This window comes from Nicotiana tabacum, chromosome 5 (assembly GCF_000715075.1).
Source record: "Nicotiana tabacum cultivar K326 chromosome 5, ASM71507v2, whole genome shotgun sequence".
NCBI lineage: Eukaryota > Viridiplantae > Streptophyta > Magnoliopsida > Solanales > Solanaceae > Nicotiana > Nicotiana tabacum.
The window spans coordinates 104,116,665-104,134,098 of NC_134084.1; the positions used below are offsets into that span (position 1 = coordinate 104,116,665).

Genomic DNA, 17,434 nt, shown 5'->3' on the forward strand with positions numbered 1-17,434 from the left:
AATTTTATAACTCATATTTCAATTTACAATCAACTAGCCCAAAAATAATAGGCTAAGATTCAACATCCAACTCCAATAGGTTCTCAAAATTACTATTTAATTTTTAAAAAAGATTCCTCAAAATTTTAAATTAATTTTCGAATCAGTAACTGTGACTCAAATATTAATTCAACAAACCAAATTCATTTGGGAGGTTAAAAACTAGACTTTTAACAAGCTTAAATATGTGGGTTTAAATTTTGAATTTGATTTTGTGAGAAATCAAATTCTTAGATGGAACAAATTCTTAAATATGTGGGTTGCTCTGATGGTAAGCAACCTCCATTTCCAACCTAGAGGTTGTGAGTTCGAGTCTCCTCAAGAGCAAGGTGGGAAGTTCTTGGAGGGAAGGATGTTGGGGGTCTATTTGGAAACAACATCTCTACTCCAGGGTAGGGGTAAGGTCTGCGTACACACTACCCTCCCCAGACCTCATTAAGTGGGATTATACTGGGTTGTTGTTGTTGTTGATTTTGTGAGAAATTTGGAGTGGGTGTTATAAAGACTTGTTAGAAATAGTATAAGGAGGTTGTATATAAAATTTGAAGTCATTTAATGGAGATTTGGACTGGTTTTGAATAAGAATTGCAACTGAAAATCGTGGAAGAAGTTCGTCTACAGACGCTTGTATAAAGGTGTATAAAAGTGTATAAGGTGTGTTTCTACGCTCATATACACTATTATACATAATTATACAAAAAAACTGACTTCGTCTTCTTCCTTGCGTTTTTTCTGAAATTTAACTCGGTTCTACTCCAGTCTCCAAATCACTTCAAATTTAAATTTTGAACTCCTTTTGATATTTTCAATCAATTGGAACAACACCCAATTCAAACAACTAACAAATTCAAAAAAATCCATATTCAAAAACAAAGCTTTGAATTGTCTTCAATGGTGGACTTCTACTCTTCAATTTTCTTACATTGCAAGCAGGTGAACAAGAGGAGAAGCAAAAAATACACGGTCCCTTGAAGCATATGTAAAAGATGTGAGAAAAAGAGAGAGTGAAAGCAATGGTTGTGAGAACACAGATTTAACTCCATAGCTTTTAGAAGCAATGGTTGTTAGCACACAGATTTTAAATTTGCTAGTGCTTTCAAAATATGTACAATGTGGGCTAGGTGGGGTAAAACTTAAAAATATAGGCCATATTTTGTTATGGTATGAAGTCATGTGTATTTTCTTGTAATTCTGTCTTTATTATTTGTTTTATAACCATTTATTTGCTTTGAATAGGTACACACTCATAGACGGATCTAGCTTTTCTAGAACATCCAAGCCAACCTTATATTTCTCAGTCCATGAATCTTTACTCAATTCACTCTTCCTTTATTTAAAAAGAAAAATTGCTTAGTAATTCTCTTTTCCTTTCTTAAGTTAACTCATAAAGTGCATTTGTTTTTGTTTTATAACCATTTATTTGCTTTGAATATGTACACACTGATCTTTCAGATCCAACAATAAAACAATAATCATACAAAGCATAACACACGGCAATCTCTACAATATTTTGACTTCAAGCATCACCAACTAAAATAATGGGCAACTTGCATTATACAAATGCTAAATACACTTATTCCTCGTTACATTAACAATGGTCCACATATTGGTCGAATAATAGTTTATATATTACATTGCTAACACGTCTTTGTCTTGACATTCTCAACACCGAATCTAGTACAAATATCAACAAAAAATTTGCTTATCCTTGAGTTTCTACCTTTTATCACAACATTTTTTTTTTGAGAATAAACGATTAGAAAAGACTGTTCACTAGCAAATTCAGAAGATTAGATGGAAAGCCCAAGTCTCATACTTGTTCCATCTAAGTCTTTGAGAACATCATATTTTTTATAACCGTGACGTCCAGTCAGCTTGCGCGCACATTGATAACTACTCGGGGGTACCTTTTCTTATGATAAGCGACATCAACATGTAATTTTATTCATTATCCTGGGAATTAACGTATTACACTTCAAAATAAGTAACAAGTTTACGAGATAGGTACATTTTTGGGTTAGCAATACTCTGATAAACAAATAAATCATAAAGGATTCGAAACATAATGTCAATAAAGATGTAAAATCCAACTTGAATAGACAGAAAACTTTGAATTACGCATGAAGAAAGTTCAAAAAGAAAGAACCCACAAGACTACAAATATGGACTTGCATCTAGGCTCTAGCAGCCAAATTTCAACAAAATTGAATAAATAACCAGTAAATCCACTAAATCTAACAGTTTCAGGGAGATCTTACACACACTAGGACCTAACACTTACCACTAAAATAAAGCCCTGCTAATTTCTAAAATAGTTCATCAACTCAAGACACAAGGGGAAATGGATAATACCAGCCAACAGTATAGTTCATAGCATGCAGTCTGTTCTTGCGGGCAATCTTCTGAAGAAATTAAGCGGCGCAGATGGTAGCTTGTGACGAAACCGCGGATGTCTTAACACATAAAATCCAGTCAAGAGTGCCACAACTTGAAAGGGCGTGACATAGAGCACAATGGCAGCAATCAAGCAGAAAATAACGAACAATGCTGTTGCTCTAGGGTCTCTCCAGCTCAGCAAAGACTGTAGCCTCTCCCCTTGAGTAGCCAAATCACCAACCACAGTCTGAATCCGTCCTGCAATACTTCTCAAACGGTCATACCTCATCCGAACAATATCAGGGGGACGTGAAGTAGGGAAAGTATCAAATTCTTCGTCTAATTCATCAGGATGCGCATTATCAGCACAAGAAAGACGAGTATCCATGTGGGGAGGATTTCTAGGCCTCCATCTGTAGTACCAAACTCCGATTAAGAAGAGATAAAGGAAAATGGTAGGCAGAATAAGCTCCGGATATAGAACCAGTATCAAGAACAAGATATGGATCAGAACAGTCGTAATTGGGTTTTTCCAATGGCATATCTGATCAAACCATCTACCAATAGCAATTAATCCACCTAAAACACCCATAATCCTGAAAAAGTTAGCTTTGCTTCTTCTCATGCTCCACATGTGGGAACCAACATCCAACATATACTCCACTATCTCTTTCCTCAAAGGTGGCTCAGCACGACTCAGCCTCATTGAAACAATCTGAGTGGCTTGATGCCTTAAGCTGTCGAGCTGGCTAACAGTTAATGGATGAATATAATGCATTTTGGGTAGCAGTGGCTGAGAATACATATGCATCATATTCATTAATGATGAGCAAGTAAATCTTACAGCCAAGTGAATTTCACCCATCTTCTTCACCCCAGTAGGATGCAAAACTAGTAGTGGATAAGAATGTGTGTAGACGCGATCTGTTTCAAGAGTTGAAAGACGGATCCTGACTTTCCCAATCCTCGAGTCCCTTGCCCCTCCAGATTTATCTCCTCCATGCAGATGACAATTATCAAATACACCAATAGTTATGACAGTGCATGGATCAAATACTTCCCAAGTGTATTGCTCGTTCCACTTGGGAGCAAAGCTATCTATAATTGTCCTTGTTCGAACCCATTTTTGCCCATATTTGGCAACACAATAAGCATCTGTTGTTGCCCGCCCATCTTTTGTTTTCATTGGCGAGAGGCCCTGAGCATTCAGAATACCCAATTCTAGGACACCAATGCTGGACTTCCACAACTGTTTTGCAGTTGGTCTAAGATCACTACTGTAATGGGTTGACTCATCCAAAACATGATAACCTCCTTCCAAATATAGCCTCATGTGAAGCCTGCTTGCAAACTTGATTTCCTTCTTCTTTTCTCCCTCAACCATTATATGCTTTTCAAGATTATACCACTTACTGTTAATAGGTCTGTGATCCAACCTCCTATCGATATACTGCAAAGGAATAGCACACCTTCCAAGAACTTCATCCTTGTTTGGTGCAACTCTGTCTTCCACACTCAAAATCAATGGCTCCTCAAATGGTTCTGCTGCTACAAACATCAGATCCTCATTCCACATCGGATTGATAGTCTTGCTCATGGAAACTCTGGTTCTCAATGCCTGATTTCCAAGGATAGCCTTAACATAAACTTCTGGAAACCTACTTCTGTCGCCGGGAATCAAGTCCTGAGCTTCAATCACATTAACTCTAAGGTACCACAACTTTGGTGAGAGGTAAACCTTGGACCTTATATTTGCGAGAGCATCAGCACCACTAACAGTCGCAGCATCGGAATGCCAAGATTCAGGAAATGCCTCATCAGCTTGGGTACCCATCCAAACAGCCAACATCAACTCTCCTTTAACTTTGTTACGATTTCTGTCCTCCAACCTATACCACTGCGGAGCAAGAGGACTATCTGGGGGTACCCTTTTTGGGATCTCATTCAAATCAAACATAACGCAACCAACAAAGTCATCCTTAACAAGATCCTTATCTTTCAGTCACCTCAAGTACAGAAGCTTGAATCCGATCCTTGGAAAAAGCAAACACCTGTCTCCATTCGGGATTTGACTTCTTCTCAAAGTGACGGGTCGTACCCCTATAGTTTCCGAGCCTAACCTCAACATAAGGATCAAGACTGCCCGTAACATCCTTCCCAGGTAAGTCCTTTGCTTTCACCACCCGGACATAAAGATACTGCATTTGCTCAACCAAGTCATAGGTGCTAGTGAGCTTATCACCTGTGACCTTCCCTCCACCAAGGTGGGGTTTGGTCTCTTTGAGCGAAAAATCTTCTTGCGGTGGTCGCTGCATTTTAATGCTACTTATTCTCACTCAACAAAAAATGTCCCAAAACCCTTCAATTTCTCCAACACAGTTGAGCCAATAATCAACAAATAAAGCAAACCCCCTAATAAGGATCTCAGCAGAGACAGCTCAAACTACAGTAATGCTAAATAACCTTCACATATAACAATCCTAAGCAAGTTAACCAAAAATATTAAAGGGAGAAAGCTTAAATATGTTTAACCCTAGATCCCATAATCCAAAAAATGCCAAAACCATTCACTCACAACCTCAGATCTGATTCATCTGAATGCTTCAACCCTACCTAACATAAAAAATTAAGAATAAAATAGTTAAGAAACCGTACAAAAAGCAAATCCAAAATAACAAAAGCAACAAAAAAGTTCACAAGAAAATGCTTTAATGAACTCTATCAAAAAAAAGACCCTTCTCACTTTCCCACAGAAAAGGATAAAGCAAACAAAGATAGGCCTGTAATGCAAAGAAATATAACCACATTATAGCTTAACAAACACCATAAAGAAACACCACCAAAAAATAGAAACTTCAATTTTCAAGGGCTCATTTAACTAAAAGAAAGAAAAAAAAGGAATAACCAACCTCTATATAAAAGATAAATGAATATACCTAGAGGATTCGTGGATGCTGAGGATGAAAAGATGGGATTTTGCTGATAAGGTTCTGAAGAGTGGAACCTTGTTGAGGAGAAAAAGAAAAAGGGGTTTTAGTTTCTTTTGGTATCAAAGTGATGGAGAATACTACAGTGAGGTCTAGAAAGAGAAAAAGAGCAAAGAGTGAGAGAGAGAGAGGGGAAAAACAGTGAAGTTAGAGAGAGAAAAAGGAAAGAGAATGACAGAGCAGGTACTCCCTTTCCAGTGTGTTTCAGGTGGGTGGTGGGGTTGGGGTAGAAGGGGGTTAGGGGTGGGGGACGCATCTTCTGAGAATACACCGAAACCGAAGGTGATAAAGATATATGTTGGTGTGTGAATATTTGTTCCCATATTTGTTTTTCTGTGTGGTTTTTTTTTTTTTCCTTAAATTTTTCTTTCAGTTTCTTTCAATTATTTGGTACTATGTGTCCTACGTTGCTTGACCACACGACACGAGTCGCGCGAGCGAGGATTTTGTCGGGACTCGCGCGTGTGAATTCTTAACCTAGCTAAATTCTGATGCGTAGAAAATAATTAAATACTACAGTACGTATCATGTTAAATGATTGTTTAGTTTGATGTATTGGAACAATTAATCAAAGCATAAAATTCGCATAAGCTAATACAGTAAATAAGAGAAAATAATCATCGCATATCTTGTAAGGGTCGTTTGATTTCAAACAGGATTATTCAGGGACTAATATCGTAGGATTAAAATTTTGGGATAGTGATCCCAAATGCAATGCTAGTTAGTTAATATTAAGTTTTTGGTATAAAATTTATATTGATATTAACTAATACTCATAACTAAATATAGAATAAATACAATCCTAAATTTTATTCGAGGTTATAATCCTAATCTTAGTAACTAAACGACCCTTAAATGTTTGGGATGGGTCTTTAATTTGTGTGTAACTGATCAAGCATAAATCCGTATCCAACCACTAACGAATATGATAGGATATTTAGAATGACTTCGTCCTTAATTAATGTTCTTAAGTTTTAGTCATGGGAACGAAGAATTATGGCATAAAGAGCTTACTTTCTTGATAGGGTATTAGGTGAGACTTTGAATTAGCGGACCAATAAATTTCGAATACCGAGTGATTTCATCGAAAAATAACTACGTTTTTGGCCAAAATTATCTTTTATTTTTAGGGGTAGGCTTAACTTTATTCTATAACTATAACCCTTAGCACTATTTGTCCTCTAAGTATACAAAACTTGAGCATTTTTAGTCTTACTCATTCCTGTTAAAAACCTAATTAATAGAGATATAACACGTGATTTGCACGCGATGCTTAAGACAAAGAAATACCCGCTCTTTTATCCCCGATTCAGTCGATTTCCCTCATTTTTAAGAGCTTCCTTTCTCCAATTCACTCGTTTTATCTCTATTATAGTAGGTAATTTATCTCTATTACAACAAGTAAAAAAATCCTAGCTTTCTTGATTACATTTCAAGCCTTTACTATTTGCAATCCCAGCAATGATTATTAGGAGCACAGATGAAATAAACCCTAGTTATGGTGAGTGTTCTTGCTACTTGTATTTTGTAAAAATTCCTTCTTAATTTGTTTCCGAAATCTCCATTATTTTTACAATATTTTACTATCTTTTGAAGTTCTATAGCATTGTTCCTTATCTAGAATTTTATATGCCCTACAAAAGGTAAATAATATAAAATAAATATTGTGTATGTATTCATGTGAACACCATTCTTTATTCCAATATTTAATGGCCCCAATATGCACAATTGTTATGAGGTTAGTGAAGAGCTACAGAGAAAGTTGAATGTTGAAGATGGGGAATCAGACTGTTGCAACTCTGATGACACAAGGAGCTTACAATGTGATTCGGATGCCAAAAGTTTAAACTTTCTAAAGTTCAACCCCAAAACAGATGGAAAAAATCCAAAATTGGCATTAGAGTTAATGTGATGACCAAAGGGTCATCTCTTATTTTAGAAATCAAATTTGGGTTTCGAGATCGTCTTAAAAACCTCATTTTATCTCTTCTCGATTTGCGTGCGCAGTCCGGACGCGATTCCGGAAAACCCTTATGTGAAAATTCGAGAAAATAATAATTTTTGCCTTTAAAAGTTGATTTTAGTTGACTTCAATCAACATTATGAGTAAACAGACCTGAACCCATATTTTGACGGTCTCGGAGGGCACGTAGTAAAATATGGGACATGGGCGTATGCCCGGAATCGAATTCCGAAGTCCCTAGCCTGAGAAATGAATTTTTGAGAAAAATTGTTAAACTGAAATTCCAAAGGTTTTGAGAAATTAGTAAACGTCTGATCTCGTTAGTATCGGGCCCGTATTTTGGTTCCGGAGCCCAGTATAGGTTTAACATGATAATTACATCATGTCTGTGAAATTTGGTGAAAACGAAGTTTATTTGACGTGATTCATACATTTGGTTGAGACAATAGAGGTTTTGAAACTATCTTGAAAATTCCATGTGTTTTGGTGTTGAATTCGTAGTTCTAGGTGTTATTTTGGCGATTTGATTGCATGAGCAAGTTCGTATGATGTTTTAAGACTTGTGTGCATATTTGGTTTGGAGCCCCGAGGGCTCGGGTGAGTTTTGGATAGGCTACAGAGTGATTTGGACTTAGAAAAAATATGGCCGGTATGCTTCAGCTGTTGCAGGCCCCTGATCTCGCACTTACGAGATTAGGCATCGCAATTGTGAGCGTTGCAGGGTCCGTATTTGCGATTGCAATTGCGATTAGAAGGCTGGGCCAGCAGAGTTCGCAAATGCGAACAAACCTACGCAAATGCGAACAAACCTTCGTAAATGCGAAGGGAGTCTAGGAGGGGTATGGATCGCAAATGCGATCTTTTGTTTGCATTTGCGACACTTTCCTCGCATGTTCAAAGGTAGCAGGAATTGTGAAGGCTTCGCAATTGCGATAGCCCCTTCGCATTTGTGAAGCTCAGGTCGCAAATGCGACATCTGCAGTTGTTCAAAACATAACTTAGACGGGATTTTTCATTCATTCTCCCATTTTTCAAAACCCGAAGTTCAAGAGGAAATTTTCCTAAGGCAAAAGTCTTCCCCAAATTATAGATATGAGTGGATTGGTGGTGGAATCGAGAGATAAAACGGTAATTGAGCTTTGAAATACCCGTTGGCTTGAGGTAAGTGTTTGGTTTAACCTTGACTTGAGGGATAGGGATCCCTGTCTTATTTGCTATGTGAAATTCCATGTGTGTGGTGTATAGGTGTGCTGACGAGTACCTATACACCGCCAAATTATCTTTAGCCTGTTCCCTTCCCTGTTTCCTTATATATTGCTTCCCTATCTTAACTGCTACTTGTTATTGATGCTTCCATGTCTACTTGCTTCTTGTTAAACGTTGTTGTTCTATTCAGGATATTAATTGTTCCGTAGTTTCATTATATTATAGTGTCGGTTTACGTTGGTTGATTGATACTTTATGGTACACTTTGGTTGGTCACACTATGTAGTATTAATTGTTGAAGTTTCATAATTGTATAGGCCTCCCGTTGTGATGATCTGAGGTATAAATGTTGTGCGGGTTTTAGCTAAACTGTGAAATACTTGCTTTATTTTTGTGATTGGTACTGAGATGATGGGATCAGGTTGCACACCGCAATAGGAGGAATAAGGGTAAAATATGATTGTCTGGTGGGATCGGGTTGCACGCCGCAATAAGGAGTAATAAGGGTGGACATATGGGATCGGATTGCGTTCCGGAACAGGAGGAATAAGGGTAATATATTGAGGAGTAATAAAGATAGACTGTTGGGATCGTCTTGCAAGCTACAACAAGGAGTAATAAGGGCGAATGTTCATATTGTTATTGATTATATGGTGGGATCGGGATGTGTGCCGCATCAATTATTGTTTATGTATTCTTCTTCTGCTGAGGTTCATTATTATGGTGTTGAAATTCTTTTAAGAATTGGTTACAACTGAGTATTGATAGAATGACTAGGTTCTGTATTTATTTAATGCAAGTTATTGTCATATTTCATCCCATATCTTCTTTTTGCCCTATTATAAACTGTTGCAGGATATATATTATTTGTGCCTCGCCGTAGCCTCATTACTACTTCGTCGAGGTTAGGCTCGGTACTTACCAGTACATGGGGTCGGTTGTACTGATTCTGTACTTTGCACTTTTTGTGCAGATTTCGGAGCTGGTAGTGGCTGATCGAGAGGTCGGTTGCTGATACTTCACTCAGGAGACCCAAGGTAGTCCTGTAGGCATCCACAGGCCTTGGCGTCCCCTCCTATCTTTACTTCGTTTCTATTTTACTTTCTTCGAGACAGATGTATTTTCTTTCAAACCATTACTTGTAGTATTCATAGAATGTTCGTGAGTTGTGACACCAGTTTCTGGGTGGTATCTATTTCGGCTTTTGTTAATAGTATAAGGGTGATCAGTTAAATCATGTACTTCCGCTTTTATTTCCGTTGATTTAACTTTAATGATAAAAAAGATAAAGGAAAAAGGTGAAAAATTCTATAACGTTGGCTTGCCTAGCGAGTGCAATGTTAGGCACCATCACGGTCCCGAAGGTGGGAAATTCGGATTGTGACAAGTTGGTATCAGAGCACTAGGACGATATGCTTCTTTTAGCACCAACGGTCTCTTGAGCTGGGGGAGGAGCACAGACTCCCGCTACTCACACTTCAAAGCAGATGGCTCCCCAGTTTTAGACGCCAGCAGCTCAGCCAGTTGGGGTAGTTCCACTGGGTGTTCTGGCACGGACCGGTGATGGATCCGCTATGTCGTTTGATGCTCTGTGGAGATTGGATAGATTTACCAAGCTTTTCACTACTACTTATGGCGGTACATCTTCAGAGGATCCCAAGACTATTTGGAGAGTTGTCACGAGGTTATACAGAACATGGGGATAGTGGAGACCAATGGTGTCGACTTTGCTGCCTTTCGTCTGTCAGGTTTTGCCAAGAAGTGGCGGAGGATTGTTTGGCCAGACCAGTTGGGTCGCCAGCTCTCACTTTGGACTTGTTCTCTCAACTATTCTTGGCTTAGAGAGAGGACTATCGGAGGAAGTTTGAGCGCCTTCAGCAGGGTTCTATGACCGTCACTCAGTACGAGACCGGATTTGTTGACTTGTCCCATCATGCTCTTCTTATACTTCCCACCGAGAAAGAGAGGGTGAGGAGGTTTATTGAGGGACTTGCTCAGCCTATCAGATTGCAGATAACTAAGAAGACAGAGAGTGAGATTTCTTTCCAGGATGCAGCCAATGTGGCCAGACGAGTTGAGATGGTTTTAGCTTAGGGGAGTGGTCAGGGGTCTAACAAGAGGCCTCATCACTCCGGTTGATTCGGTGGGGCCTCATCTGGAGGTCGAGGTACTTTTTGTAGGGGCCATCCTCCCAGGCTATTTCATTTAGTACTTCAGATATTTCATGGAGCTTTAGGGGGTCATGGTACTTGTACCTTGTGGGCACGTGATTTTTGCCTCACATGAATTACTCCTATAGAATTCCAAAGAATTAGATTTTCTTTTAATTATTTGTTATTCTAGGAATTATTGTAGAATTTTTCTGATTGTTTGCATTTTCGTGTGCATGTTTAATCTTATTTAAATCATAAAAAAAATACAAAAAAAATATTGCATTTGCATTCAGGATTTAATTCTATATTTTCAGATTAATTAGAAAATTAGTTTGTATTAGAAAAATCACAAAAATAGTTCATATTGTATTTTAACTCTTTAATTTTGATTTTTATAGCTTTTCTTTTAATTTAGGGGTTATTTAATTTTGTAAATATTATATTGAGTTTTTAATATAATTTGGTAGGTTAATTTAGTTTTTAGAAGATAATTTAGGTTTATTTTAATTTGGAAAAGGAAAGGAAAATTAGAAATAAAAAGGAAAAGGAATAAAAGAAAAATCTCTGATGTTGGGCTGTTTTAATCCCATCTCCCCCAGGCCCAAGTGAATTTGTCCTGAAACCCGTCCAAAACCACCTAAATACCCGGCCCAAACCTAATTTTAACCTGGTCCAGCCCACCTTCCCATCCAAACGACCCCGTTTTGCCCTCTACTAATCACGACCGTTGGATCTCACTAATCCAACGGTCCGGAACTGGGAACTGAATAAATATAAATATGTCCAAACGTCCCCCCCACCCCCATCTCTCATCTCTCTCACACCCTTCAGAGACTCCAACCAAACTCCGAACCCTAGCCAGCCGCCCTTGAAATCCCACCGCCTGAGAGTGGCAGCGCCACCACCAACCACCACCAAAATAACACCATAGAATCCCCCTCACATCCTCTTCCTCAATCTGTGTTTCTTTTCCTTCGAATCATTCTAGAATTCTTCGAATATTAGATCACAAAGTCGAACCCTAGAACCCCAATCGAGATTCTGCAGACGATTCGGGTCTAACATGATTTTGTTCGTTTGTTCTCTATGAGAACATGCGATTAATATCATATTTGATCGTAAATCCGAAGATTTGAAGATTCACACCTATCTCTTCTTGGTCCGAACTGTAATAGGTATTTTTTCTTTTGTTTTTGGTTTAATCTTTCCTTCAGTGTTCTTTTTCCATGCTTTGTTCCTTCTTCTCTTCTTTTCATTTTGTCCCGGAATTTCTTTGAGTCATGCATGAGCAAATGGTGTCGTTTTCTTAATAGGCAGTAAGCTAATTAACTTAAAGTGGTTAGTTTGGGTTAATGTTAGATTAGTAAGTCATTTAGGCTAACTTCTTTTAATTGTCAGTGTGAGCTATTGTGGGTTGCAATTCGATAATGGGGCAAATGCCAATTGAGGCTGTTTGGGCTCCTGATCTTGTGGGGTTGGGCTTGGGTTAAAGTCCGACTCACTTTAGGTTTAGAAAATTGGGTCAAATTAGACCCATTTGAGTCCAAGGGTAATTTTCAGGGTAACTAAGGGGTAATTGGGGTAGTTCACTTAGGGAATCTTGCAATAACTGCTTAAAAAGCTTCTCAGAAGCTGCAAAAACAATCTTGCTTGGCAAGTAATTCAATAATTTAGGGACTAAGTAGCAAAAATAAAAATTGAGAAAGGTCCAAAGGGTAAATTTTAACTATTTCAGCTGCCCTAATAGCTTGCCTACAAAGGCATTGCTAAAGAGAGCTGAAGGGGGATTTTTTTAGAGATGGGGTAGAAAATCAAAAGGAAGAAATGCTGAAAAAGTTTAGTAAAACACTGTTCCATTAGACTTCTCCGTGGTTTTGAAGTTTCAGTTCTTCCATTACTGAACAATTCCGATTTTTTCGGGGTAAAAAATGGGTTGAATTCGAGTCATTAGAGTCTGGGTTGAAGTTGCTGGGTCAATGTCCATTTGAAGCTGATTCTACTGTTCCATTGGCTGTTTCTAGCTGATCTCTGTTAGCTGCTATTGCTGACCCTTTCTCCTCTTATTTCTTTTCCTTTCCAGTTACTCCTTAGATCTATGAATATATGACATGTGAGTTTGAAGCCTTGAAATCAATTGGAAGTTCAAGATGCCTATGAGTTTTTGATATTAAATAGTAGTTATGTTTTGAAGAATGTCGTATTAATTTAGTGTGTCTGTGACCTACCATTTTTATGTATGTCATTGAGAATCACATGAGTTCATGTATATTTTCATTGTTTGGGATGGATTTGCAAGAAAAGCCCATGCTGCCCTTACTTGTCTGGATGCGTTTGGTTTACAAGATAATTCGTGCTTAGTGGGGGATGTATTCATTCACGTGGTTAAGCTCTGTCACTTTTAAATCTTAACTTATCATTTTGTTTCTTAAAGGGTTGGAGTGTGCTTGATTGAAAAGTGTAGTTACTCATTCCTGAAATTGAAATTTAGGATTACTATCCTGGCTGGTGCACATCTGTTGATACTTAATATGGTTGAGTATGTGTATTTGCTTGAAAAATGAAGTTTTGTTTGTTTGAACATGCAAGGGCTTGGTTATAAGTTTGAACCAAAGTATACGGATCCTTGTGGTAAGAGTCACAAATTAAATCAAGTTTGTTTTTTCATGCTTGCTCAGTTTGTCCATGCATCTTTACATTACTAATCTGATTTTATATCAAACAGAAGCCATAGTTTGTTTTAAAATTAACTTGAGTTTATTTGAATTGGGTGGATTAAGCATTGAGTGTCGTTTGGTTTTAATTGTGAATTAAGTCATATGGCCAGTGTTGTTCGGGCCTATGGGACTCGAATTGACTTGCAAAACTTAAGAATTGGACTCACTTTGCTTGCTTTAAATAATCTGATGTTTGCAAGCTCAAGGACTCGACATAGAGTCCTGTTTTCTGCTGATGCCCGTCTTCCCAAGTATTTGGGCTCATGTTTGGGCCTGAGTTGGAAATCATTTGCATATCCTTACGTATAGGGTTAGTGGTTCGAGCCCAAGAGTATCTGTTCTCCAAACGATCTGTTAGCTTTAAAATTAGTTCAATTTCTTGGTACAAGGTTTTGATAAATCGTTCCCTTTAATTAATTAAAGTCCCTTTAAATAATTGGGAGGTGAGCTATAGTAGATAAGACATAGTGTATGGCCCTCTCAAAATTTAGTCTAAGATCCTTTTAGAATTGGAATTGAGGTGCGCCATGCCAAATAAAATCCCAAATGCATGGCCCTCATTTAATTATTTCTTTTAAAATCCTTAGAATTCGAGGCGTGCCATTTAGCAGATTGCCCATGGCCCTTGCAAAGTTAAAATGCGTAGTTGCTTTAGGCACGTTATTTTAATAATATTACCTTCCTAAACTCGGGTGTGCATTTCATGTGAACCAAATCCAAATCTTAATAACGTTGAATAAAATGTATTTCGGATTGCGGGTGCATTTCATGTGACACAATCCAAAGACATGTTTTAGACGACGTTAAATCTTCCTTAAAATTAATTAAAAGTGGTTAATAATCTAAAATTATACCATAGGCTAAAACATGTGCTAAAATCAGATAACAGGCCAGTTAGGATAGTTTAAGCGACCGTGCTAGAACTACGGAATCCGGGGGTGCCTAACACCTTCCCTCGGATTAACAGAATTCCTTATTCAGAATTTCTGGTTCTCAGACTTCAAAAGGAAAGTCGGAATTTCCTCGATTTGGGATTTAAAATAAACCGGTGACTTGGGACACCAAATAAACTATCCCAAGTGACGACTCTGAATTGAATAATTAATCCCATTTCGAATAAACTGATATGATGGTATGCCCTCAGAGGCTGATGATGTTATGAGACATGTACCTATGCACGACATGACATTCATACGTATATGCATGACGCTAAAAGTATTTCATGATTTACAAAGCTATTTAGACTTACAAGTTGGGTCAAGTACTCTATATTTCTTCCATGTCTGTTATGTACTTATTTATATGCCTTACATACTCGGTACATTTTTCGTACTGACGTCCCTTTTGCCTGGGGGCGCTGCGTTTCATGCCCGCAGGTTCCGATAGACAGGTCGAGAGCCCTCCAAGTAGGCTATCAGCTCAGCGGAAGATGTTGGTGCGCTCCATTTGCTTCGGAGTTGCTTGTTTGGTTAGTATGATTTAGACATATATTGCTTGGTATGGCAGGACTCTATCCCGACCTTTATGACATTTATGTACTCTTAGAGGCTTGTAGACATGTGGTATACGTGAAAGATTGTACGGCCTTTTCGGCCTATGTTTGAGTTTATAAATGATTATGTTGGCCTACTAGGCCCGTATGTCACGTGTATATGATGATATAATAAGAAAAATACGCTACGTTGGTACTCGGTTGAATAAGGTACCAGGTGCCCGTCACGGCCCATCGGTTTGGGTCGTGACAAAAGTGGTATCAGAGCAGTTCTGTCCTAGGGAGTCTACAAACCGTGTCTAGTAGAGTCTTGTTTATGGGTGTGTCGTGCACCACACTTATAAGCAGGAGGCTATAGGGAATTTAAGATTATCACTCTTTCTTCTTACTCTAGATCGTGTGGTAGAGCTTAGTCATAGGAATTCAAATTCCTAAATCCTATTCATAATAAGACGGTACCCATATCTGGAAAAAAAGTTGGGAAGAGAGATTGTTGTGGAAAAGCTGAGTCAAACGAATTGGATTTTTGTATGATGCATACGATAAGTAAATATGAGGTCTTTAGCAGATCATGGGTGTACTGAAAGGTGTAAGCGTCCTGACAAGAAGCCTTAAGGCAAGAATGCCTATCCATCTTTATGGTGAAGGACAATGAAAGATTAAGAAGATATGTACAAGTTTCAGCAAGTAAAATAAGCAAGGTGAAAAAGGGTACGAGGTACTCAGTTAATGAAGGTTAACAACGTTTATAATTGAGGCAGAGGAACATAAGCTTTTTGAGTTATATCAATAGTAACAGAGGTATATACAATTGGTCGCACCCCTTCCAGATATGCCCTATGGGGGTTAACAAAAGTAGTATAAGAAGATATGATGGATGAATTATTTGCGTCAGTTGACATTTCCGAAGGATATTGCAAATATGCTAATAGATCTCCTTATGAGACACCAGATGGTGCACTCTGGAATAGTGTAGCTAGATATGAGTACTACAAAGACATACACTATAAGCCTTGAAGGGATAAATATTACCTTAGTGTGGCTCGCGTCCCTAGTAAAGCGAGAACGTTAAGCAACTTGAAGAGCCATTGAATAGAGCAAAGGGAAGCTAAAAACAAAAGAATGTCTTGTTCAAGTTTTCAGAATAAAGTGATAGGCATATATGTTAGCAGGAAATAAGAAAAGAGTTAATAAAGCATTATGAGTAAGATGTGATACATGGATGACAACGGTATATGAAAAGATGACAATATTACAAATTCTATAGTCAAGTGAAGGAAGAAACGAGAAGTGATAGGCCTTAGGACAACAAAAGAGTATAGGCCATACAGTCATGTCCTCATTTCGAGAAATAAGTTCAACAACTCTGACGCAATTACCAAAAGGAAAAGTTAGACCCCAAAGTAACAAGAAATCAGTATGGGCTAGTGAATAAGATAAACTAAATATGAATTAGGGACTGAGAGATTTGGTAATAGTCAGCATCATGAGAATTTCAGATCACATTCCAGCAATAATAGAATGGACGACAAAAGAAGATTCATGAGAAGTTCATAGAATGGTCATTCAGGAAGACGTTTCCCTACAACAAGCAAAGTGAGCAAAGTTTAGCTTAAGGGACTGTATGTGCCGGTTATAGTAAAATTCACCCTCGTGAGTAAGGGAATTTTTCATCCTTGGTACGGAATAATTGCCACAAGGCGAGTAAGGATCATTGATGTTGAGAAACGACACCAAAGATGAAGAGGTAAAACATCTATAGGTAGATCCTCGTGGCTTCAACTTTTAGTACACCCCTAAAGGGGGGAATATGGAGTAATGTGGCATTAAGTCAGAATTAAGTAATTCTAATGACTATGGAATGGTAAAGGAAGAATGCGATAAATAAAAGAGGAATGAGATGGCACTTATCCAAATCTTACAGATACGTTACGACTCAATAATATTGTGCAAGCACGACGTCAAGGAGAGGAAGTAAAGATTCCTACCCGAGCTATTATTAAAAAGCAAAGAGCCAGTGCGAGACATAAGTTAAGACAAAGGAAATAACCCAAGAAAGATTACGAAGAATATGGATACGAAAATGGGCCGACGTAGTTAGTAATTGGACAGGAAGATCTTAGTTATGGCTAAACAAGAGATTACAGAAGAGTCGTAAGATCGTGTAAAATAAACATAGTAAATCCCAACATGGAGAATTCAGCCTTGGAGAATATCATTATAATACTTGAGATATATTCAAACAAGAGCCGGGATAGTTTAAAGTACCATATGAGTGTTACGGGGATAAACGAAAGTGCCACTAGGAAGGCAGTCAAAATATCAGTTCAGAAGCAACCATACAAGCACAAGGGCATGGAAGTAAGCTACTACAGATGATTATAGGAAAGTAAGGACATCAAAAAAAAGTCCGTAATAAGCTCACCACATTACGAGAGTCAAGGGTTCTCCCTAAGTACTAAAACGGAAAACTAGCTGAGGAGATAAGAAAGAAGGCTTCAACC

The 17,434-nt window shown here is 38.0% G+C and overlaps 1 pseudogene; it reads right to left on the reverse strand.

Annotated features, from left to right (window-relative positions):
- Positions 1–2,130: 2,130 nt before the first annotated feature.
- Positions 2,131–4,870, reverse strand: LOC107775736 (FT-interacting protein 3-like; annotated as a pseudogene).
- Positions 4,871–17,434: the final 12,564 nt, after the last annotated feature.